Source organism: Herpailurus yagouaroundi, unplaced genomic scaffold, assembly GCF_014898765.1.
Source record: "Herpailurus yagouaroundi ecotype Mexico unplaced genomic scaffold, PumYag 139, whole genome shotgun sequence".
Lineage (NCBI taxonomy): Eukaryota > Metazoa > Chordata > Mammalia > Carnivora > Felidae > Herpailurus > Herpailurus yagouaroundi.
The window spans coordinates 19,514,895-19,540,148 of NW_024412394.1; the positions used below are offsets into that span (position 1 = coordinate 19,514,895).

Genomic DNA, 25,254 nt, shown 5'->3' on the forward strand with positions numbered 1-25,254 from the left:
ATTTCCTGTTTCTTCCGAACATTTTCCCAATGACTGGAGTCGTGAAAGCCATCCTCAGGAGCTGATTCAATATCTACAGCGCTGGTTAGACACAGTCTCAGGGAGTTTGTAGCCAGTGTGTAGTGTTTGCTCTTAACTTAAAGAGTATCCCTCCCTTGACCTCGCTACAGCATCCAATTGCCATTTCATTTTCCACAACCATGTGTGACAAAGCGGACTTTTCCATCCTACTCTTACCTCAGCTAGCTGCTGCCTGACTTTGGCTTCACTCCTCTTCAGAACACACCACTTCCTCTTTTTTTTTTTTTTTTTAATTTTTTTTAATGTTTATTTACTTTCGAGAGATAGAGTATGAGCAGGGGAGGGGCAGAGAGAGAGGGAGACCCAGAATCTGAAGCAGGCTCCAGGCTCTGAGCGGTCAGCACAGAGCCCGATGTGGGGCTGGAACTCATGAACCGAGAGATCATGGCCTGAGCCAAAGTTGAACCCTTAACCGACTGAGCCACACAGGTGCCCCGGAATACACCACTTCCTATAAGGCCTCAGTGCTTTCTTCTGACCTTGAGCCAGTAAGCTCTTTTCATACTCCTCTTTCATGCTTAGTTGGTCTGACATTATTAAAAAAATAAAATAAAACAACAATCCCTCCTCAACCAAAAGCCTTTTCTTTAAGATAGTCTCTTCTTCCTGACAGGTATGACCCTGAGCTCTTTTTTTTTTTTTTAACCCATCTGGTGAACAGGTTAATGCTGATTTTTCTTTGTCACACCCATTATTGGCATCCTTTTGCTTTCTGAGGTGAACCCACGACTCTCTACCCTCTGTAGGTCCTCACGTGTGTGGTCCCCTTCCTGTGCATCTTTACCCTGCTCAGGACACTCTTAATTCCACTTGGTTTTCTAAGCCAATTTTAAAACTCATACATTCAAGGAAAAACATAACTTCTTTTTTTTTTTTATTTTTAATGTTTATTTATTTATTTATTTATTTATCTTTTTAAGTTTCATTCAGTTTTGAGAGGCAGAGCATGAACGGGGGTGGGGCAAAGAGAAAGGGAGACACAGGATCTGAAGCAGGCTCCAGGCTCTGAGCTGTCAGCCAAGAGCCACACATGGGGCTTGAACTTACGAGCAGCGTGATCATGACCTGAACAGAAGTAAGACGCTCAACTGACTGAGCCACCCAGGTGCCCTTTGGAAAAACATATCTTCTTAAATGTTCCCTACTCTAATAACTCCCGTAGGGTTTCTGTGAAAAGTGTTTTCTTTATATAATACTAATGTATCAACACATGTGCACTTCCTAGTAAATATTCTTAACCTTTTGTCTTTTCATGAATGGGTATTGTTCCTTGAGACTCTTTCTTCTATTTGGGTTCTTTCCAAAATGCATAATATAATCTTCCATCCACAATGGATACCAACTAACTGTTGGTTAAAGTAGATAACAATTAAAAATATAATATTCACTCCTGCCAGCTAAGTAAATATTTAACTTACTTAATATGACTCAGTGACAATTTGTTCAGATACTGCAGTTCCCTGCTCTCAGGGAACTGCTGTCTGTTGGTGCTTCTCTGGGTCTTCCGTTTCCACCTAGCTCAGATGTAGAGTGTGGGGCTTATGCAACAGACCAGAACATTGTTCTTATAAATCTTACTACCTATATCACATGCCAACCTATCATAAAAGCCACGTTTTCATTTGCTAGGCTGAAGGCTTGTAAAAGAGGTGAGAGATTTATTTGAGAGAGAAGGAACCCATAGAAGCTTCTAGTGACAGATTGCTGGGGTTGAAGTTCAGGTTTTGCCATGTTCTAGCTGTGTGATTTTGTACAGTTCCTTAACTTCTTTGTGCCTCAGTTTCCTGTCATAAAAAGGCAGCCATGATAATTGTATTACTCTCCTAGAGTTATTACGAGGAGCAAATGAGTAAACATATGAAACAGAGTAAGCTCTATGCATTACAAGCTTCCACTGCCACAACTACTACTATTTTTAGGTTTGCTTTGAGTCTTTGTATGTGGATGTGGATTCAGATGCTACACATAACGATTCATGAAAATGAGTCATTGGGTTGATTCACCCTTAAGAAATAGATTCTGGCAGGTTAGAAGAGCAGACACCAAGCTCCCTCTGCTAAGACAAAGCCAGTGCCAGAAGGGATTGAGGAGAGTGAAAACTAGTTCCTGTTCTAACAACTGCTCTGACTGTTTACAACGGTTGCTGTCAAGACAAGGAAAGGCTGAGGAACTCTTCCAGATTGAAGGAGACGAAAGGGGCAAGGCAGCTAAATGCAACTCAGAACGCTGCGTTGGATCTGGGGTGGCCATAAAGGACATTGTTTGGAAAACTGGAAGTGTGCGAACAGAAAGTGAATGATAAAGAGTGATTATGGCATCAGTGCTAAATGTATAACTGCAATGTGGTTATGTAAGAGGATACTCTTGTTCTGGTTGTGTGTGTGTGTGTGTGTGTGTGTGTGTGTGTACATGGAGAGAGAAAAGAGTGAGATGAGAGAGAGACTGGAAAAGTAAATGTGGCAAAATGTTAACATTTGATGAAGTAGGGTAGTACAGGATTCTCTTTCCTGTTTTTGCAACTTTTCTATAAATTCGAAATTATTTTGAAATAAAAAATGAAAAAGAAAATTAGTCCTGTGATTTGAAGACACAGTTTTCCAACTTAAAAGATGGAGGAGTTTTAATTTATGGTCTTTGAGAAGGATTATAATATTTTCTGAGCTGCAAATTGGCATATTTTGTCTGAAGAGTCTTTTAAGATGTTTTAAATTAAAAAAATCCTCCAAAGATGACAAATTAAGGCACATATTGAATATACTTCTATTGAAAAGAATAAAAATTCATGAGAAAAAATAATTTAATAAACTGCATCTATTGGTTTATAGAAGAGTTGAATTGTCATTTGACCATTTTAAAGTCAATGGTATATTGATCCATTTGTATTGTCTGAAGAACTCAGTTTGCTTAACAATGAACTCTTTTCTCAAAATTTTGAAACAAACACCAGACTAATGGATTTGAGTTATCAATTTTGAAACCTCCAATTCATCATAAGTTCTTAATAAAAAAAATACAAGAGTACTTAAAAATATAAGTTGACCCAAAAGTGAAAGGACAAGGTTGTATATTTTCTTTAGGTCTGAAATACATTCATAGAATAAAAGTTTATAAGTAAATTTTATCATCTTTGACACACTGTTTCTTTTTTTGTGTCATATTCGGCCATTAAGTTCTTTTTAATATATGCTTTTATAATACAAATTTAATTATCAAAATCATATTACCAAATAGTAGTGAATGTTCAAAACATCACAAGTTGGCTTCCAGTTTAAAATAGAATGTGCTCTAAGGTACCTGGGTGGCTCGGTTGGTTAGGCGTCTGACTCTGGCTTAGGTCATGATCTCATGGTTCATGAGTTTGAGCCTTGCAGCAGGCTCTACACTGACAGGGTGGAGCCTGCCTGGGAATCTCTCTCTCTCTCTATCTGCCCCTCCCCTCATTCTCAAATAAAAATAAAAAATAAACTTAAAAATAAATAAATAAAATGGAATGTGCTCCAGTGCAATCTCTTCTAGTTTTATGCATCCAGTATCTTACCCCGATGAACCCACATAAAAATGATGAATCCATTATCAATTCCAGTGACACTGGAAATGAAGCTTGAGTGGCAGTCAGAATCAGAGAGGGAATGTCATTAGGTGAAAATCTTACGGAGCTTTCTGAGGATCTCTATCAGGAGCTATCAAAGCTTTACCCCTGACATGGAAGATCTTGCTGGGGGTTGAGAGAGGCTTTGCATACTCCTTGGTTCAAGAACTCAGGACAGTTGCTAGCCAAAAACTGGGCAGCCATTACTCAGCTGTGAGCATTAAAAATAAAAAGATAAACAATGGGAAAAAAAAAGGAATAAGAAGGAAGGCAAGAAAGAAGATAAAGGTAGTGATAAAAATGTCATTAAAACCAAAAATAATTTGTCAGGAAAACAAGGATCATTTTATTTTTTTAATATTTTTTTGAGTTTATTTATCTATTTATTTTGAGAGTGAGAGTGTGAGCATGAGTGGGGGAGCGGCAGAGAGAAAGGGAGAGGGAGAATCCCAAGCATTCTCTGTGCTGTCAGTACAGAGCTCAATGTGGGGCTTGATCTCATGAGATCATGACCTGAGCCGAAATGAAGAGTCAGAGGCTTAAACTGCTGAGCCACCCACGCACCCCAACAAGGATCATTTTATATAGAAAAAAGAAGATGTAAAATTCATGAGCCTTCTTAGTAATATAGACTTAAAAGAAATAAAGAAAAAACTTTCTGGAATATCAAAGAGAAAATGATAAATATAATTGTAAGAGGAATTAAAATATTTTTCTCAAGATTTTGTAGAGAGAAAAAAGTAAAATAAGATTGACTCAGTAGGTAGGTATTGAACTTTGTATTTTACAAGCAGAGGCTATACCTTTGCCATGCATCTGTGGACCATTTGCAGCGGCTGGTCATATACTTTGACACAGAAGTCCAATTATATAAGAAAAATGAGAAAATGGGGGCACCTAGGTGGCTCAGTTAGCTGAGCATCCTAATCTTGATTTTGGCTCGGGCCACAGTCTCATGGCTCCTGAGATCAAGCCCCATGTCGGGCTCTGTGCTGACAGTGCAGAGCCTGCTTGGGATTCTCTCTCTCTCTCTCTCTCTCCCTTTCTCTTTGTCCCTCTCCTGCCCATACTCTCTCTCTCCCTCTCTCTCTCAAAATAAATAAATTTAAAAAAGAGAAAATGTAGTAAACATATTTATATAATCATAGCTAACATACACTAAGAAAGGTTTAAGCAAACAAAACGCTTCAGTCCGTGAATTATCTAACAGTTTCCAAAATAGTCTTAGAATATAAATGTTTCCAAAACTCCAAAGTTATTTTATAATCTTTAGGCAGATATTCATTGCAACTCTATTTGTAACAATAAAATGCTGGAAATAATCCAAATGTTTGTCAATAGGGGACTCAGACACTCACCACTGGAGAAGTGCAGCTAGAAATAAGGAGCATCTCTATATGCTTCTATGGATATGTACTCTGTAGAATGTGTTATTACCTGAAAAAAACAAGATGGAAGAAGATATATTTCACTATTTACCCCCAAAATGTGGCAGGGATATGAATATTTGCTTATATTTGAAATCATAACAACAAAAGGGCATAATAAAAACACTGAAAAAAATTGGTTATATTGGGACTACAGTGAAGGAAACACAGATTGAAAACTACATTTTGGATTATACCTTGTTTTGTGAATTTGAGTTTGGAACCATTTTTATATCATTATAAAAATAAAATTAAATTTCAAAAGTAATTCCTAAAACAGAAAGTAAGATAAAGATTACTGTGTTGAGTTAGTAGCTTAACTATACAAAGATAACTTATTTCAAGGGGCTTAAAAAACAGCGATTTAATGTATAACCATTGAGATATAACCTAGGAATAAAAAGAATTCCAAGTACACCTTAATATGATAAATACTACATATACATACACACGCATATGCACACGCACATACCTACATACATACATATGTTTTTCCTTGCCAGAATGCTGGAATTTCTGGGATATTCTGATGACTCAGTAGGACAGAATATGGGACAGAATACTGGAAAGTAGCACTTAGAAGATCTAAGATTGTAAATGCTGAATCCACCTAAGGGCTATGTGTTACTGAAATTTGCAAGGTGACTGTCTTTGCTGGGACCCAAACCTGGTAAGAGCAAAAATTTTATTGGGAAGATCTTTTAAGTAAAAGAATAGTTATTAAGTGGAGGTGTAGGGTATATTTGAGGTCTGATTCAAATGGGTAAAGTTTAAACTGGAAAGAGCAAAAAGTTAAACATTTTCTATTTATAAAAAGTCAAACTATTTTTTCCTCACCTGGTTAAAAAGTTGGTACCAAAGTCACTAAATAGTTTCATATAATAAATAATCCTTTGTTGGATTCATTCCTACTTCTATCTCAGGAACTTATCGTGGTTTTCCCCTTTGGTTACCACCTCTACGTATCTTATGTTATCAAGCTATCTTTCATAAAATCTTCTAAGTGCTCTTTTGTTCTTTATGGAAAATAGTGTGGGTGTGGGAATAACTAACTGGTTAAATTTAAAAACCACAATCAGGGGCGCCTGGGTGGCGCAGTCGGTTAAGCGTCCGACTTCAGCCAGGTCACGATCTCGCGGTCCGGGAGTTCGAGCCCCGCGTCGGGCTCTGGGCTGATGGCTCAGAGCCTGGAGCCTGCTTCCGATTCTGTGTCTCCCTCTCTCTCTGCCCCTCCCCCGTTCATGCTCTGTCTCTCTCTGTCCCAAAAATAAATAAACGTTGAAAAAAAAATAAAATAAAATAAAAATAAAAACCACAATCAAAGACAGACACAGATATGTGACATGTATTACTATCTTCATGTTAACAACCTTATGACATCATTTTCTAAGCTGTTTCTGAGAATGAAATTCCCAGCCACATCATCAGCCAAATTCACTCAAATTCATTATCTGGATTTGGTGTTTCTCCTGCATGGTTAAAGCTTGGAATGTGAAAGCTTGAAATTTCTTGGAATCAAAAGTGATTTAATAAACAAAGTTAATTTCAATGAGTGATAGATTTGAAGTTTTTGCCAACACAGAGTCAAAGAGATCTATTAAGGCTCTAAAAGAAGTAATTTTTTAAAAGATATCAATGGACATTTTGGTTCCCCCAAAGGACTCTGAATTGGCTAAGCATTTAATAATAAGAATGACTTTAAACTTCCTTTTCATCTCAGTATGTTAAAAAATCAGTTAATTTAACATCATCAAAGTGTAATTCCCCATTCACATCTTTCTTTCACAATAAAATTTTATCTCCAGAATTCCAGTTTGATCCTTATGCAGCACTGTGCTGAGTTCTCCTGCTCAGCTGCCTGAGGTATTCATCTGAGTCTGTAGTAGGCATATGAAAGCATATTCCACCCATGTGGGACCAGAAGTTACCCCCAGAGCAGAAAGTCTTCTATCCTCAGCCCACTGCCTTGTAAACTTGTCCTTTAACTCCATACACTTTTGGACCTACAGTTACATTAACTCCAAGGAGGCAAGTACTTTGTTCTCTCAGGAGGGAAGGCCAGATCCCCACAGTAAATTGTGTAGAGGCTTCTTGGGTGCCTGCCCTCAGCCTGGAACTTTGCATTTGTTCCCTCATTCCATCCAGTCAACAACACCAAGAGGGAAAAAAAATCTCCATTTAAAAAAAATTTTAAATTCCAGTATAGTTTACATGCAGAGTTATATTAGTTTCAGATGTACAATATAGTGACTCAACAATTCCATACACCACCTAGTGCTCATCACAAGTGCCATCCTTAGTCCCCATCCCCATCTTACCCATTCCCCCCACTCCCTGCCCTGGTAACCATCAGTTTGTTCTTTGTAGTTAAGAGTCTGTTTCTTCGTTTGTATCTCTCTTCTTTTTTTATCTTCATCATTTTTTTTGGTTTTTTTTTTTAATGTTTATCGATTTTTATTTTTATTTTTTTTTCAACATTTATTTATTTTTTGGGACAGAGAGAGACAGAGCATGAACGGGGGAGGGGCAGAGAGAGAGGGAGACACAGAATCGGAAACAGGCTCCAGGCTCTGAGCCATCAGCCCAGAGCCCGACGCGGGGCTCGAACTCCCGGACCGCGAGATCGTGACCTGGCTGAAGTCGGACGCTTAACCGACTGCGCCACTCAGGCGCCCCTGTTTATCGATTTTTTTTTAGAGAGAGAGAGAGAGAGAGACAGAGAGAGCATGCATGAGTGTGTGTAAGCAGGAAAGGGCAGAAAGAGAATGAGAATCTCAAGCAGGCTCCTCACTGCCAGTGCAGAACCTGATATGGGGCTCCAATCCATGAACTGTGAGATCATGACCCGAGCCAAAGTCAGACACTTAACCAACTGAGACATTCAGGCACCCCTTTCTATTTGTTTCTTAAATTCCACATATGAGTGAAAATCATATGGTATTTGTCTTTCTCTTACTGACTGATTTCACTTAGCATTATTTTCTCTAGTTCCATCCATGTCATTGCAAATGGCAAGATTTCCTTTTTTATGGCTGAATGATATGCCATCATATATATATATATATATATATATATACCACATCTTGCTTATCCATTCACCTATTGATGGATACTTGGGCTGCTTCCATAATTTGGCTCTTGTAGATAATACTGCTATAAACATAGGGGTGCATATCCCTTTGAGCTAGTGTTTTTGTATTTTTTGGGTAAGTACCCAATAGTGTAATTACTGAATTGTAGGGTAGTTCTGTTTTTAACTTTTTGAGGAAACTATGTTTTCCATAGTAGCTGCACAGTTTGCATTTCCACCAACAGTGCATGAATGCTCCTTTTTCTCCACATTCTTGCTAACACTTACTGTTGAAGAAATCTCCATTGAAATTGGGGACACTTCCTGTGTGAACTAGTACCAACCATGGTCACATGGCAGAAAGCAGAGCCTTGGGAAACTGACTGATATGTGTTGACCAGGTCGTAGGCCTGAGGGAAATAAAGAAGTTGTGGGTACACGGGGGTGGAAGTCGGGAAGTTACCACAATAACTTGGGAGGTAGGGCTTTGCAAGAAGCTGGGGAAATAAAAAGTTTTCAAGTTTCATATTTCTCTGTTAAGGCCAGAGAAAATTGGAGCGTGTTTTATAGTGGAAATGAGTCAGCCAGACCGCTCTGTAGGTCTATAGGGCAAAAACATTTTGTTCAAAAGCCCCGTGAGTATTATTCTCATGGAACAGTCTTTTCCTAATTCTAAGGTCTTTTATGTGCTCTGTAGAATGGAGTGTGCATGTTTGGGTGGGAATATATCGGCCACAAGTCTCTCCATCTTTTATTTTTCCTTTCCATGCTGTTTACTGTCTCTTTTCCTCTTGCTCTATCCAAAGATACCAGTCAAAGGAGCCAAGCAAAGTGCCCCCCTTTTGTAGAGTTAAACATCTTCATATACGGATAGATGGCTCTGCTGGGTAGGTGAGTGCAAGATCTGGTTGTAGCAAAGCTGGGCAGCACATCAGCAACTCCAGATGCTTAGGCCACCTCTCTGTCACCCTTCTACCCCCCACATGGCACTGTGCCCTGAAGGTCAGATGGAGGCAGGGCCTGGGCCTGCCAAGTTTTTTTCACTGGTATTCACGTATCCTTTTTCTATGTGCCAATTCAGCATGATCTAGGCAAGGATTATTTATTTTGTAAGGACTGAAAATGACTGAAAGTAGCTCAAGTAAAGGAGGGTCCACTGGAAGACTTTGAGGTTATGTCCTGGAGTTCATGTGTAGGAAGCGTGCCTGGACCCCCTGGGAACTCTTTCACTCTTGCACTGTCTCCCTGAGTGAGGTGCCAACTGCTCCTGCTATTTTCCAGGATGGATGTGGCAGGGCTCACCTGACATGACTCCAGGGCTGTAACGACTATATGACTGCACCATTTTGTTTTAAAAAGTGGTGTTCCTCTTAGCCAATGTGTTATATACAAGTTGTTACAAGGGACGCTGCAAAATGCCTGCAATAAAGTTCTTGTTAATTCACATTCATTTAAAAACATTAAGTGAATTTCATTTAATTTTCATGCAAGTGCAGGATTGGAAGTTGTCACATCAACACTAGATGGTCAAGTACTAATGCTAGGATTCCAGAATTCCAAAAGGGTTGGGAGTCATTGTTGGGGGTGTCAAAGAATTCGTTTCCCCCATAGGCACATGGCTTTGAGCCAGCATACCTCATAATTCCTTCCCTTCCACCCCCTTCTCTATTTTCCACCCCTTTGTTGTAGTCAGTTCAACCAGGGGGATGTGGATGTCAGGTATTTCTGTTAGCCTTTTAACATCCAAAGAGTTATTTCTCAGACACATGGTGACTTGTAAGGGTTGGTGTTGTTCTGACACTTATCCTTTGGAAGTTTAAAAAGTCTTTATTTTGAGGGTGCTCAGGTGGCTCAGTCGGTTAAACATCCAACTTTGGCTCAGTCATAATCTCGTGGCTCATGAGCTCAAGCCCCACACCGGGCTCCATGCTGACAGTTCAGAGCCTGGAGCTTGCTTTGGATTCTGTGTCTCCCTCGCTCTCTGCCCTTCCTTTGCTCATGCTCTGTCTCTCTCTCTCTCTCTGTCTCTCTCTCTCTGTCTCTTTCAAAAATAAATAAACATTAAAATAAATAAATAAATAAATAAATAGTCTTCATTTTGTATTAAATATTTGACCAGAGGCCAGGGTCCAGAAGGTCAGACTCAGATGATAAACCAGTAGGTTGTAAATAGCTCCATAAAGGTCATTGAACCCAAACTGATCTAGAGTGAAGGATTAAGATAAAGGAACAGAAAGGCAAATGTAGATTCATGCAAAGAATTAACAACATAAATATTCAGGGGGGATAAAGAATGGAAAGAACTTGCAGTGGTCTTTGTTCTCAGGTAAAATGCCAGGTTGGTCACCTCTATTGCTACGGCTGTGACCCTACTGTACTACTTATGCCACTGTAACATCCGGAAGATGGGACTTGATGAGTCATGCACACTTCCAGAGTGTTTGGTCAGGGAAACCCTGGGAGTACTAGGATGGTGAATACTGTCAGCACCAAAAGGACAAGAGATGATCTTTTGTCAGATGAGATAAAGAAAGGACATTCAGAGACACAGAATATGGAAGCAATTATCTGCCCTCCTAGGAGAGGATGCTGTAATCAAGTACAACAAGCATTTGGGTGAACTCCTGCATCTAGGCTTGGAGGGAGTTGATGCCACCTGGCAGATGGGTGGGAGAACTTTCATTAGTCCCAGGTGTTCTTTGAGGGCCACACATCCAGAGCATTATAGTTGTTTTTTTAATTTTTTTGAATGTTTATTTATTTTTGAGAGAGAGAGTGTGTGAGCAGGGGAGGGAGACACAGAGCAGAGACAGGGGGAGACACAGAATCTGAAGCAGGCTCCAGGCTCTGAGCTGTCAGCACATAGCCTGACGTGAGGCTCGAACCCATGAACTGTGAGATTATGACCTGAGCTGAAATTGTATGCTTAACTGACTGAGCCACACAGGAGCCCCGGGAGCCTTTTAGCTTTAAGGCAAGAGTGGGACCAATATTTCCAGTCCATTTGTGAATGATCCCAGAGAAAGAAGCAGAGGAGAGGAAGCTACCACTTTTTATCCACCCTGGAGGAGTCCCTAAAGCCTCATTAGTATCTCAACTGTTTGGTCTAAATTGAAGGGTGTAAATACAGTGTTCTTTTTAAACCTAAAGTTAAATTTGATTGATTGATGAATTGATTGATCAGTGGTCACTGGGAAGTTAAACATGAATATTATATGATCAAAGCCCTTAAGGAGGTTAGAGTTTAAATGGGGAATACAAGTATCTATGATGCTGTGTGGTAAGGGCAACAATAAAGCACGTACAAGATATAAGGAATCTTCTGGGCTTTGCATTGGACAAAATGTCCTTGGGAGGTCCTTTCCCTGCAAGCCAGTATGGGCTCAGCTCCAACTCCAGTGATTCTAAATGAGTCTAAAGATAACAGATTATCTCACATCTGGAACCGTGCCCACTGTCTGAAATTTCCCAGTGGCCACCAATAAGGTCTGGTCCCTACAGGCCCATTAGTTATTATCTATCCTACGTTGCTACTTCTGGAACAGACACCAGACATGTAGTATTAGAAACAGTACCACAGGGCTTTGTCCCAAACAATCTTTGAAATAGGCCTGTTTCCACTCTGGCTCGTGCTGGGGAAGCAGCACCTTTGCTTCCTGATTTCTGTCACATGTCTTCCTGCAGTTTTGTCTCCTAAGACCAGCTGGTGGAAGAGCTCAAAGTGCAAGGAGCCAGTCATGAGGGACCTGGAGCTCAAGAAATGAGCAGTAAACACTTAGCACATCATAAACATGGATAATTTAACAAGACATACAGATTGATGGCCCCGGTGGACTTATACTGGATTAGTAGACTGCCTCTTGCTCTTAGTGGTTCTTTCTGTGCTGGTTTTTGGGGAAAAAGTATAAAAGACATTCTGTTAGGAAGATGAGAAAAAAAATGCTTCTGTTTTAGACAAAGCTTGTGAGGGTTCAAGGATCACCCATCTATTGGCCAAAATGAGTTTCAGTGGCTTAAAAATGAAAAAGATAAGTACAGGCATTTTTGCCTTCTCATTGTACTTAAAGGCAGATTTTACAAGTCTTTCTTCTCCACCTGAAAACAGGACTTGAGAAATAGTAAAAAGAGATACTGGATATGACTAGAGTGTCAGCATCCTAAAGACGAATATTGTTCTTAGAAGTAAATGCTTGGTTCCAGAAGCTTTCTGAATACCATGCAGCGCTGAAGAAACTATCACTGCTGGCTCAGACCTTGATAAGATAATAACATATATTAGATGTTTTCCCTACTCAGACACACTTCTAAGTGTCATGTGTGTGTGTGTGTGTGTGTGTGTGTGTGTGTGTGTGTATGTATATATATATATACACACACACATATACACAATTTATATATGTATATATACACACTATATATTCTAATATGTGATAGATAGATAGATACAGATATACTAATTTATTCTCTTAGGACATAAGGGATTAGCAGACCTTTCAAGTCCTGGTATGTTCTAAGACAAGTTAACCCAGAAACTGTCATGGAAAAACAGATTCAGCAAAAAGGGACCAGCCAACATGTTACGCAGAAGTCCCCGTGGCTTAGTGGCAGGGATTGGACATTGTGCCCTTAGGGGAAAAACGATGAGATCAGAGCAGACTGGGAGAGATCAGGTCTGGCACTTGTGCAGCAGGCCTGGATTCAAAGATGATCTGATGGGAAGCTGGGCAGACAGTTGGGCCGAGGCATTCATCCATAGGGGCTGGCCAGAGAGGCAGAGTTTGGATTGAGAATGTGGGTGCACCAGATCAAAGCAGCAGGCCTGAGGAAGGGGTGCCGGGGCCTAGAGAGAAGCTTCAGCCCCTGGGATAAAGTGGCAGTTGCTTTTTATAGAGCACTGGTGTATGGGGTGCTCTGGGAGAACCCTGTGAAAGGTGTGGGGTCTCCAGCACTATTTGGGCATACCCTCCCATGGTTTGGTGACCCAGGCAAAAAAAGGGACAAAGTACAAGAATAACAATAGCAGGGAGAAGTTGTGCTAGATTTCATCCCAACACCAAAATGTAGTTACAAACAAGTAGAAGAAGAAGATTTTTACACCCTACTCTGAGCCCTAGAAGGCTATACTGGACTGGGATTCATTCTCCTTTACCATCAGGTCTAGGATTTTTTTTTTTTTTAATTAAAAAAAATGTTTATTTATTTTTGAGAGAGAGAGATAGAGAGCAAGCAAGGAAGGGGCAGAGAGAGGGCGACACAGAATCTGAAGCAAGCTCCAGGCTCTGAGCTGTCAGCACAGAGCCCAACACAGGGCTCAAACCCACGAACCATGAGATGGTGACCTGAGCTGAAGTTAGATGTTTAACTGCCTGAGCCACCCAGGCGCCCCAGGTCTAGGATTCTGACTGTTAATAATACTGACTTTGGGGATCTCCATTCTTAGGATTACTCAGGGTTTGTTGTTTAAATCCTACTTGGCTTGTACTAATAGGCACTAATGCCAAGCTTTTACCACTAAATTCATAGGCTTGTCAAATAAATGGTAATACCAAGAGATCTGCTGCAAGTTACTACTTGTAACCCATGTGTAATCCATTCTTGCTTGGTGTCTTAAGGTATTCTTTAGTTCCTAATCCCTAAACCTAAATAAAGAGTTGGCAACCTTTTTCTTTTAAGACCACTGGTAAATACTTTAGGCCTTGCTGGCAATATTCATTTCTGCCACTGTGGTGGGAATCTGTGATAGACAGTAAGACAAATAGGTATGGCTGTGTTCCAGTAAAACTTTATTGACAAAACAGGCAGCAATCGGATTTGGCATGTGGACCACCGCTGCTGATCCACGATAGAAATGAACAGACAAACAGATATATACATTTTATACTCTCCATGAGCAATTTTTAAATTCTAATTGTTTTTTTTCCTAAAGGATGGGGGGTAGGAGGAACCATTTTACCTGTGTGTCCCTGTCATTTACCTTCTAGCTTCCATTTGTAACTCTGGAAGCGAATAGCCTCAAACCAAACTTCCTGTCTGCTTTTAAGATACAGAAGCGGCTGGAACGTGTTATTGCGGGTTTTTTTATTTTAAGGACCGAGATCCTGTTTGGTACTTTTTCCTCCCATCTAGTGAAGTTCTTCATACACAGACGGCCTCTGGTAAGAGTTGAGTAGTGTCTCTTACGCGGCCACTACTCTTTCTTTCTCCCATTTCACTGGCAACAATGACCATCTAATTTGGCCTTCTTTGGCACTGCTTATCCAAATAGAGTTAATGTATTCAAAGATGAGGCAAATGCAGTTTCTTTCAAAATGCAGGAAAATACCAAACGCAGAACTTGAGTGAGAAACTACTAGAAGAGACTGATCCTGGCCAGAATCAAGTCCAAAGGTTAAACTGTTTGCCCTCCTTATCTAAGGAATGAAAATGCTCAGATGCAGGGCAGAACCTGATAAACACTAAATTGTCTTCAGCAATTAGCAACTTCCGTCACCTGTTATTGCTTGGCTAGTGTCTTCCCAAAAGATATAGGGAAATGCTAATTTAGCCCTTGGGGCCTGTGAATGTCACCTTGTTTGGAAATAGGGTCTTTGCAGATGTAATCAAGTTAAGGTGAAGTCATTAGGGTAGATCCTAATCTAATATGACTGGTATTTTCATAAGGTGACAGAAATCTGGACACAGACACACACACAGAGGAGAATGCCACGTAAAGACAGCGATGTGCAGGGAGAAGGAGGCCACATGACAATGGAAGCAAAGATGGGAATGAGGTAGCCACAAGGCAAGAAATATCAGAGATGGCTGATAACTTTCAGGAGCTAGGGGAGAAGCACGGCACAGGCTCGCTCTCAGGCCTCCAGAACCTTGCTGGCACTTTGATTTTGGACTTCTAAGCCTCCAGAACCATGAAAGCACAAGCAGCTATTGTTTTAAGTTACTCAGTCTGTGGCAATTTGTGGCAGTCCTAGGAAACTAAGATACCAACTATGGGCTGACACAGAAGAATTCAAATAAATTTCATAGAGCGTTCCCCTCTCCTCTTGTTAAATGTCCTCCTCACTGTCTAGATACCTCAGTAACGGAGTCAGCTCGGTAATTCTGCCATCAGATGCACAGGCCACATTTGATTTTGATTTATCTTTCAGATAACCCGGGACTTTCAAAGTTAAAGGGAAATGATCATTTTAATACTTTGCCTGATGTGGATTCAGAGCCAGGCCAAAGGCAGTTTAGCAACCTGTCAGCAACTGATAGTATGACTGAAAAACCTGATATGTCAGCTATTGTTCTACTGTATTAGCTTCTTTGGGTCCTATGAACTCATGAAATATAACAAAGCGCTGTATTGTCTAAACTCTTCTGAATATATGGCTAGCGGTCACATAACTCCTTTTGTCTTAGTCTACGCCTGTCAAAGAGGAATTCTCTGGTGTCTTTGTTTTCCTTTAGAGCTTTCCCCTCTAATTTGATCTGTACTTGATGACATGGTCATAAAGAACACCACGTACCTGGTAGAGCAGAATCGCACGTAAGCATTGCTAGAGTCAAAGGAAGGAAATTTCCCAGGCAGAAGAATTCTAAGAGCTAACGTTTATTGATTCCTGTGTGCCAAACTCTTCTTCAGATGCTTGACAGCAGATACCATTTTTATTCTTACAAGGACCCTATTGGGCAGGTGTTATTTCTCTCCTCCCTTTACAGCAAACAAACCAATTGATGGCAGCGATGAGTAGAAGTCACCAGAGGTCACGGGGCTGATGAGCACCAGGGCTAAGATTATGAACCCAGGTGGTCTGGATGCAAAGTCTTTTCCTTAACCATTACTCCGTTGGCTTTCTACCTGGGAAATACTCCCATCCTGGATCTGAACCTTGGCGTGTTTTCCTCACTGAAAAGCATGGTTTTTATGGCCTTTTCAGCTAATGGAAATTTTGGATCTATGTGTTTGCCCAAGGTTGTAGGATCATCTCTGCAGGAAGGGGATGGAATGGCCCCTGAAGTCCAGCTCTGGAGTATTTGTGATTGTTGATGTTACAGAGGCCTCTTGATCTTTGAATGATCTAGGCCACAGGGGCACCATTTTTAAGCAGTCACATTTTCTCCGACTAGACCCACTAACCAGAAATATCACAACATTTTCAAAATGAAATGTTTTGTTTTCGTATCATGTTATTATACAATAAAATTAGTGCCAGTGATTGACTGCAGGTCTACTTACCTCCCTACACAACACACATCTGGGATGAGACATCAGAGATCCAGGGAAGAGAGGGCCAGAGTCCAGTGCCTCTTTTGGGAGGGCTCCTATAGGCCAGCATCTCCTACTGTTGAAGTGGTCAAGAGGGAAATGGATTAGGGAAAGGATGGGTCAGGATTGCTTCTAGGATAGGAGTTTAATCCCATCGTCCCCAAAACCTCCTGCCCACAAAAAATTTTTTATTAAAACTCTTTTGACTATTCTAAAATGACTTTCCTAGATAACCTAATCTATTTATACACATAATTGAAAATCAATGTTATGCCCAACTGAATCATAAAGAAAGACCAAAAGGAAAGTAAATGGAAAGTAAATAGTATGATACTTATAGCTCAGGACCAACTATAGCAAAGTCATAATGATGTAGTCAAATGTTTGCACCCATATGTGGAATCTGCAAATGTGAGTATGTGCTGATACAGGGTGTGGTGTGAGACACCTATCGAGAGTAGCCTTACCTGAGGAGATGAGATTTTTCCAGTGGTGAGTAATCTAAGTAAAGTTATTAGCAAAACAGCACATAAGCTCCCCCTGATTGAAAACAATTGTCAACAAAGCAACATATAATTTTCCCTCCAATTTAGTGGCGTTGCGGGGATATTCAGCCTATATCAAAACCCAGAGAAAACACTGTGTGAATGTGGGAAATAGACTGGGGTCCTGACTTTGTCACCTACGTGAATTAATTCAATGGTTAAGCAGGATGTGGGACTATCTAGTTGTGGGACCATCCACAGTTCCATGATATCCACCATATCCAAACTTCAGCTGTTGGGACATACAACCGCCCCCTTAAATTTCCACACCTCCAGGCGCTGGATCACTCCAACTGGCGGCCACTAGGTTAGGGCTTCCTTATTCCCAAATCTCTTTTGTCCCCTTGTCCTCTCCTGTCTCTGCCTTCCTCTCTTCTCCCTTCTCTTTTCCCCTGCTGCCACTCCTGTTCACTTCCCGCGTTCCCTTGTCTTTCCCCTCCTTGCTCTGCTTTTCCCATCTCCTCCTCCTTCGCACTTCCATCAGGGAGGAGGTGGTGGCCCTCTTGTAAGAGCAGAGTTGAGGGGTTCCTGTCTCTTGTGGAGAGTGTATCTCATAAGACTGCCTGCAGCTATTTTCCTAGCCCTGAACATCCTCACACTGCATTTTCTCTGTCTCGCTCTCCAAATTTTGATCTGTAATTTCAACTTTATAGGTCAGAAAAATACAGTCAGAGAAACACCGTGGTATCAGAGCCTTAACTCTTTAATATAATTTTAATATAGACTCTTTTTTTTTTTTAATTTTTTTTTTAACGTTTATTTATTTTTTTGGGGGGGACAGAGAGAGACAGAGCACGAACGGGGGAGGGGCAGAGAGAGAGGGAGACACAGAATCGGAAACAGGCTCCAGGCTCCGAGCCATCAGCCCAGAGCCCGACGCGGGGCTCGAACTCACGGACCGCGAGATCGTGACCTGGCTGAAGTCGGACGCTTAACCGACTGCGCCACCCAGGCGCCCCTAATATAGACTCTTAAACACCAAATAATGGCTAAAGTATACATACCTCATTGCCTTTAAGTTTCATCTTATCCCCATTTTACAGATGAGGGACAGAGACACAGAAATTAAATGACAGGCCCAGCCTACAGAGTTCATAAACAGCAGAGCTGGGATGTTGTGTTAACTCGGCAAGGGGTGTCATGACAGCAGTTCCTATCCCCAGAGAACTGGCTACCTAGCGCACAGGAAAAACCTGAAAACGAATAGGTGAAAATTTGACAGCTAATATTTATTGGGTATTGTCATGTGTCATTAAGTGTGTTCTACACACATCATCTTATTAATTTTTTAAATGTTTATTTATTGATTTTGAGAGAGAGAGAGAGAGAGAGAGAGAGAGAGAGAGAGAGAGAGAGCACGAGCATGTGGGGAGGGGCAGAGAGAGAGGGGAGAGAGAGAGTCCCAAGCAGACTCCATGCCGTCATCATGGAGCCTGACTCAGGCCTGAACCGACAAACTGTGAAATCATGACCTGAGCCTAAATCAAGAGTCAGACGCTTACTGAATGAGCCACCCAGGTGCCCCTCTTATTAATCTTTTTAATAAACCTGTAATGCCCATGATTTTGTTGTTGTTGCTGTTTGTTTGTTTTTTAGCGTCACCATGCACTTGCAGGTAAGGGACCACAGGTAGAGAGGCTGCTAGTAAGTACTTGGTCTGGGATTCAGACACAGACTGCCTGGGGAGCCTGGGTTCTCACCCACTAGTCTAAGCCCTGGGATTTCAAGAGAGGGAAATGTTTCTGGCAGCTGGGATCAGGGAGTGGCACTGCAGCTGAGCTTAGGGTTGGGGTAAATTTCCACAGGTGGAGATGGGGAGGCATATTCCGTGCCTGGAATGGGTGGAGCCTGGGGGACAAGGAGAGGTAGTCACATAGTGCTTTCTCCTTTTACATTAAAAACTGTTTTTTAATTAAAAAAAATTTTTTTTACATCTATTTATTTTTGAGAGACAGAGAGAGACAAAGCGCAAGCAGGGGAGGGGCAGAGAGAGGGAGACAGACAGGCTGTTGGCTGTCGAAGCAGGCTGCTGGCTCTGAGCTGTCAGCACAGACTGTGACATAGGGCTCGAACCCATGAACCATGAGATCATGACTTGAGCCAAAGTCAGGCACTCAAACGACTGAGCCACCCAGGCACCCCTCCTTTTACATTTTCAAGGCATGCTTTGTTTGTTTGTTTTCTAAATGTTCATTTATTTTGAGAGAGAGAGAGTGCATGAGTTGAGGGGGACAGAGAGAGAGAGAGACAGACAGACAGACAGAATCTGAAGAGGGCTATGTCTTGACAGCCCCCACTGAGGGCTCATGTTCCATGAGATCATGACCTGAGACGAAACCAAGAACCTGATGCTTAAAGGACTGACTCACCCAGACGCTCCTGTTTGTTTGTTTGTTTTTAATTCCAGTTGAATATTGAAGAGAATGAGCCTTCCTGTTGAACATCTGTAATTAGAACAAATACATCTTTATCTGTTCTGGGCGACTATTGAAATAGTTTGTGAGAGGGGCACCTGGGTAGCTCAGTCTTTTAAGTGTCTGACTCTTGATTTTGGCTCAGGTTATGATCTCGTAGTTTATGAGTTTGAGCCCCCCATCAGGCTCCACTCTAATAGTGTGGAGCCTGCTTGGGATTCTCTCTCTCTCTGCCCCTACCAAACTCATGTGCTCTCTCTCTTTCTTAAAATAAATAAATAAACTTAAAAGAAAAAACACTTATTTTTAAAAAATGAAATAGTTTGAGAAAGCACCATGATCATTCCTGCCTGGCGCTCTGTGCACTCTGTGTACCAGGAAATGGTCTGAAGGCAAGGGCCGGAGCTCCAGTCCTCCTCACTCTGCCTGTCGATCTTGGGCCTTCTACCTGATCCTCCCCATTCTTCCACAAGTGTGGGGTAATGACACAGGCCATGGTTATCCTGGAAAGACCCTGGAAGGCCTAAGGAGGGAACAGGGGTGCCCAGCTTCAGAGGAGAGGTGCTATGAAACTCTAAGGCATCAAACATTTTTATTAGTCTGCTTAATCTGTCCTTTTAATATGTAGTAGTAATTAACATTGGCCCTGGGCAACTCAGAAGAGGAATGTTGTGACCTCAGTTAATTTGTAGAGTGCCCTGGTGTTTGCACATACATGCTCTAATTCAATCTTTACTAATTTTCCTATGAAGGAAGCAGGATGATTATGACCAATTGCCATTTTTACAAAAACTGAGACCCAAACCATTTGTTTAGCAAATGCAAGATCTGGGTATAAAATTCCAGGCTTTCGACTCACAGTTTAGACTACTTTCCAAGGACCATAGAAGAGGCTTTCTGGGGACAACCCTTGCTAAATTTCTTGGCAAAATTCAAGACAGGCAAGAGCACAGACTTGCTAATGCTGCTTGCACATAGTACATAACCCACAGTGACACTGAATTTCTAAATCTTTTTAAAAATTCAGCTCCAAGTTTGCCCCTCTTGCTTTAACCCCTCCAGATAGAATCTGCCACTCCTGCAGCAATCCCGTGAGGCTGCCCACCTGCCCCTGTAATTACACGTACTGCGTCATACAACAATAATTCGTTTATATGTCTGTCCCCTCCACCTCTTCCCCTTGTCTCCCCACCCCCCGGGGACAGTGACACAGGGCCAGCCATCTTGGGTCTCCAGTACCCAGCAGGTTGCTAGATGTAATAAATGCCCAAGAAGGATCTTTATGTTTTTCATAAAAGGAAAAACTTACTTCGACTGCATAAAATTCAGAAATATTTGAACAGTAAGGAATATCAAAAATGAAATAAAGTTAAAAAGAAATAGAAAAATAAGAAATGGCTACAAAATATCAAATCCTCTAATCTATGAATTAATAATAAAAATATTACTAAGTTCAGCTAGGGATGATGCTGCCATTTGGGGCTGTGTGTATGTGTTGTTTTAAATACCAGTCAAAACATTTTGAGGTAATACTTTTACTGATTTCTAAAAAATTTTAATGTTCATTTATTTACTTTGAAAGAGAAAGAGCATACACATATGTGAGGGAAGGGCAGAGAGAAAGAGAGAAAGAGAAGGAGAGAGAATCCCAAGCAGGCTCCACACCGCCAACACAGAGCCCAGCTCAGGGATCAAACTCTCAAACCATGAGATCATGACCTGTACTGAAATCAAGAGTCAGACGCTTAACCGACTGAGCCACCCAGGCACCCGGGGACTTTTACTGATTTCTAGTAGCAGCTCAGAGGGTATAGAAATGGTCTTTACTCTTCTAAATGTTTCCATTTGGTCATGTCAAGGTTCAATGATAATTTAAGTAATAATGGACCTTTTTCTTGAAGAAAAATGCAATATATCATCAATATTCTACAGGGTCTACTGAAGTGGAAACAATGTACGTACAAGAATTATAGAACAACCATCTGTATTAGAAAAACACTACCTTAGGAATTATCATTCTATCAGACCTTACTAATAGCACATGTTTCATCAATTAAGTAATAGTAGTTGAACTAAAAAGAGATGTATCAAAATGACTTCTAAAGTCTTTATTTTTTTAATGTTTATTTATTTTTGAGAGAGAGAAGAGCATGAGCAGGGTGGAGGCAGAGATAGAGGGAGAGAGAGGGCATGAAGTAGGCTCTGTGGCACAGCGCAGAGTCCTATGTGGGGCTCAAACTCACGAAATGTGAGATCATGACCTGAACTGAAGTCAGACGCTTAACTGACTGAGCCACCCAGGCGTCCCTCAAAATGATGTTTAAAGAGAGAGGACGCAGGAAAATCACTCGGTTGTTGTGGATACACAGAGATCGGGGGCTTTGAAAGTTGAATCAGACCAGCATGTGACCCTGGATTCCAGAGACATCACAGCTTAACCCTCCCTTTCCCCTGGGGACCTGATGACCCAGGGGATGCCCCAATTCTCTTGGGCCTGTGCCCAGGGCTGCTTGTTGAATAATAGGGGCTTTAGTTTTCTACTGTTGCTGGACAAATCACCCCTACTCAGTGCCTTAAAGCAACACACATTTATTGCCTTTTATTCTGCAGGTTGCAAGTGTGGGTTAGCTTGCTGGTTTCTCAGCTCCAGGTTTCACAGGCTGTCATCAAGGTGTCGACAGGACACATTCTTCTGCAGAGGCTCATTCCAGGCTCATTCTGGTTGTTATTGGCAAAATCCAGTGCTTCGCAGCTGTAGGACTGAGGTCCTCATCTCCTCGCTAACTGACAGCTGGGGGCTGGCTGTAGCTTCTAGAGGCTTCTCTTCAATCTCTGCACGCGGACACCTATGCCTCAGTGGCAGCAATAGTGCAGTCAATCCTTCTCACACTTGGAAGCTCCTTTCTCTGCTGCTGCATCTCTGACTCCAGCTGGAAGTGGAGTCCCATTTTAAGGTCTCAAGCGATTAGATTGGATCCACTTGGTTAATCCAGGCTCGTCTCCTCACCTCATGAGTCATAGCCTTAATTACATCTGTAAAGCCCCTTTCGCCATGGAACAGAACATACGTACAGGATCCAGACATTTGGGTGTGGGTGTGGACATTAACCAGCCCCGCATAAGACCCCGTGGGAAAACTAGAATTTAAACTGTGCTTCAGCCAACTTTTGGGTGTTTGGCCATTTCCTGGTCCTGGCTTGTTGAGCTTTCTCTCAGTTGGCAACCAACCTTCTTGAGCTTCTTTTCCCATAGGAGATAATCAGTCCAGCTTGCAAAGAAGGAAGCTGTGCACTGCCATTCTTCCCCCAGGTCTCCAGCCATCTTCTGGGTGGGAGCTGTGTTTCCAGTTTATAGTGCTGACGCTTTCCTACATTTTAACAAGTTTTTTTTTCTCAACTTCTAAGGTAAATTACCTCCTCGACTGTTTTTCTGCAAAGTTTCATAATATGTTCTTGATACAGTTCAGGCAGTATTTGATGTTTCAATGCAAGCTCTTAAATCTCCCCATCAGGCAGTGAATTTTCAGCCACTAAAGATGGTTGTTTGGATTAGAAACTTTTTGTGACCTGTAAGCTCTTCATTTGATTTTATTCAAAAAACTTTTTTTAATTTTATAATTTTTTTAATTTAAAATTTTTTTAAGTATTTATTTATTTATTTATTTTTTTAATTTTTTTTTCAACTTTTATTTATTTTTGGGACAGAGAGAGACAGAACATGAACGGGGGAGGGGCAGAGAGAGAGGGAGACACAGAATCAGAAACAGGCTCCAGGCTCTGAGCCATCAGCCCAGAGCCTGATGCGGGGCTCGAACCCACAGACCGCGAGATCGTGACCTGGCTGAAGTCGGACGCTTAACCGACTGCGCCACCCAGGTGCCCCAGTATTTATTTTTTGAGAGAGACAGAGACAGTGCAAGTGGGGGAGGGGCAGAGAGAGCAAGTGCTATACTGTCAGCATAGAGCCCGATGAAGGGCTTGAACCCATGAAACCTCGAGATCATGACCTGAGCTGAAACCAAGAGTCAGACACTTAACAGACTGAGCCACCTAGGCACCCCAATATTATTTTTAAAACTTTTAAAATTCCTTGTTTCTCTCCTTGAAATCTTCTAAGGAAACATTTAAGTTAGCGGCATCAATGAGTTTCTTCAAATTGACTTGTGGCTGACCATTTAGGCAGCCGTGTCCAGTTCTCTTTTTTCTACAAGCTGCCATCATCCACGTGGCCATCTCTAAATGGAGCAGGCAAGTGGATCATCTCCAGCACGGTTTCAGTCAGAGATTTCAACGGGCCCCCTTTATCCTGTATGGCCTGTTTTATTCACGTGGCTTAAATTTTCAAGCATTTCTCCCCCTACTTTTCATCTATCATATCACCTCTTGGGATGAGCGTTTTCATCCAAGCCATCCATTATTTTCCTCAGAAGTTGTTCTACATTCTTCTGAGATTCCTTTAAGACATTTTTTTAAATGTTTAGTTATTTTTGAGAGAGGGAAGGCGAGAGAGGTGGGGCCAGGGAGAGGATCCAAAGTGGGCGCTGTGCTGATGGTGGATAGCCCAATGCCGGGCTTGAACTTATGAACTCCGAGATCATGACCTGAGCTGAAGTCAGATGCTTAACCGACCAAGCCACCAGGGCGCCCCACCTTTAAAGACACTTTTGATGTGGGGACAGGAGCCAAGATGGCAAAACAGCATGGAAGTTTTTTTTGTGTCTCGCATCCATGAAATACAGCCAGGTCAACACTAAACCATGCTGCACACCTAGAAAACTGATTTGAGGATTAACACAACAATCTGCACAACCTGAACCACAGAACTCAGCAGGTACCTGGTGCAGAGAGGTGAACTGGGGGAGACAGAAGCCACAGAGGGCAGGGAACTGTTTTTGCTTGCAGAGAGAGGACAGAGATGGGAGGAGAGTACGGGAAAAGCACCACACCCCAAAAGCAGCTGGAGAGAAAGTGGAGAAGTGGAAACAGCTGTGGGGACTGAACAAAACAGGGAGAAAGGAGAAAGGAGAGGGTTTAAATTCCATTAAGACTCTATAAACAGGGGGAGTGCAGAGTCTGAGGCTCTGCAGCTCGGTACCTGGTGGTGCTCTGGTGGGAAGGGTGAATCCCCAGGAGCAGAGAGCAAGGTCCTCAGGTCCTTGGGCCACATGTGGAGAGGTGGTTCCCTTGCTGGGAGCTGTAGAGTCTGTGTGGCCCCCCACCCCCAAAAGGAAAAGGCCCCAGTGGACCTGGGAGAACAACCACATCCAGTAGTGCTGGAACAAGGTCGTTGAGGGTGAAGCCTGGCACCAGGTGTGTGTTGTGATTTGCCATAATCCCTGAAATGTTGCTGCTGCACGATCGCGTGAACTTTTTCTGGGGCGGGCTGGCACTCAGCTGCAGTCTCTGGGCACCGGCAGCAGCACAATCATGCAAATGTTCCTGGGTGCAGCCGGCACCCAGCCATTGCTCAGTGAGACGATTCCCCAGAAGGTCTGAGCTGGTCAAAGCTGCAGTTCTTCACAGGCGAGGGGCTGGGAAACACAGCCACATCTGAGACAAAACTCGGGAGGGAGGTGCTACCTGGGGCTTGGTCACTGACAGCGTCAAAGCGGGAAGTAGGAGGAAGCCAAAGACAAAGGACAGGTGCGCGATTGCTGATCGGTGAGCAGAGTTCCAATACTAGAGACTGGGTAGCTGGGTAACACCATTTTCAACCCTGCGGCCTGTGCATACACACCTACAAGCACCACAACCATCCACCCCAGTAAGCTAAGCAGCGCCATCTAGTGGAGAATGGAGCCATTACACTAAGCCCCGCCCAACTGGGCCAACCTTGCTCCTCAGGAACACAAGTCTCTGCCTGCTTAGTTTATGGACAATA

The 25,254-nt window shown here is 42.1% G+C and overlaps 1 protein-coding gene across 11 annotated transcripts in view; it reads right to left on the bottom strand.

The window, feature by feature from the left end:
• Window positions 1–25,254, bottom strand: part of KLHL31 (kelch like family member 31) — a 127,043-nt gene that overhangs the window by 64,795 nt on the left and 36,994 nt on the right. For 8 of the 11 annotated variants that reach the window (XR_005789795.1, XR_005789791.1, XR_005789785.1 and 5 more), the window contains 2 exons: window positions 16,386–16,491; window positions 5,029–5,107 (listed from right to left, as the gene is read on the bottom strand). The gene's annotated coding sequence lies outside the window, so the exon portion shown is untranslated. The other 3 variants (XR_005789794.1, XR_005789793.1, XR_005789796.1) reach the window with 3 other exon arrangements.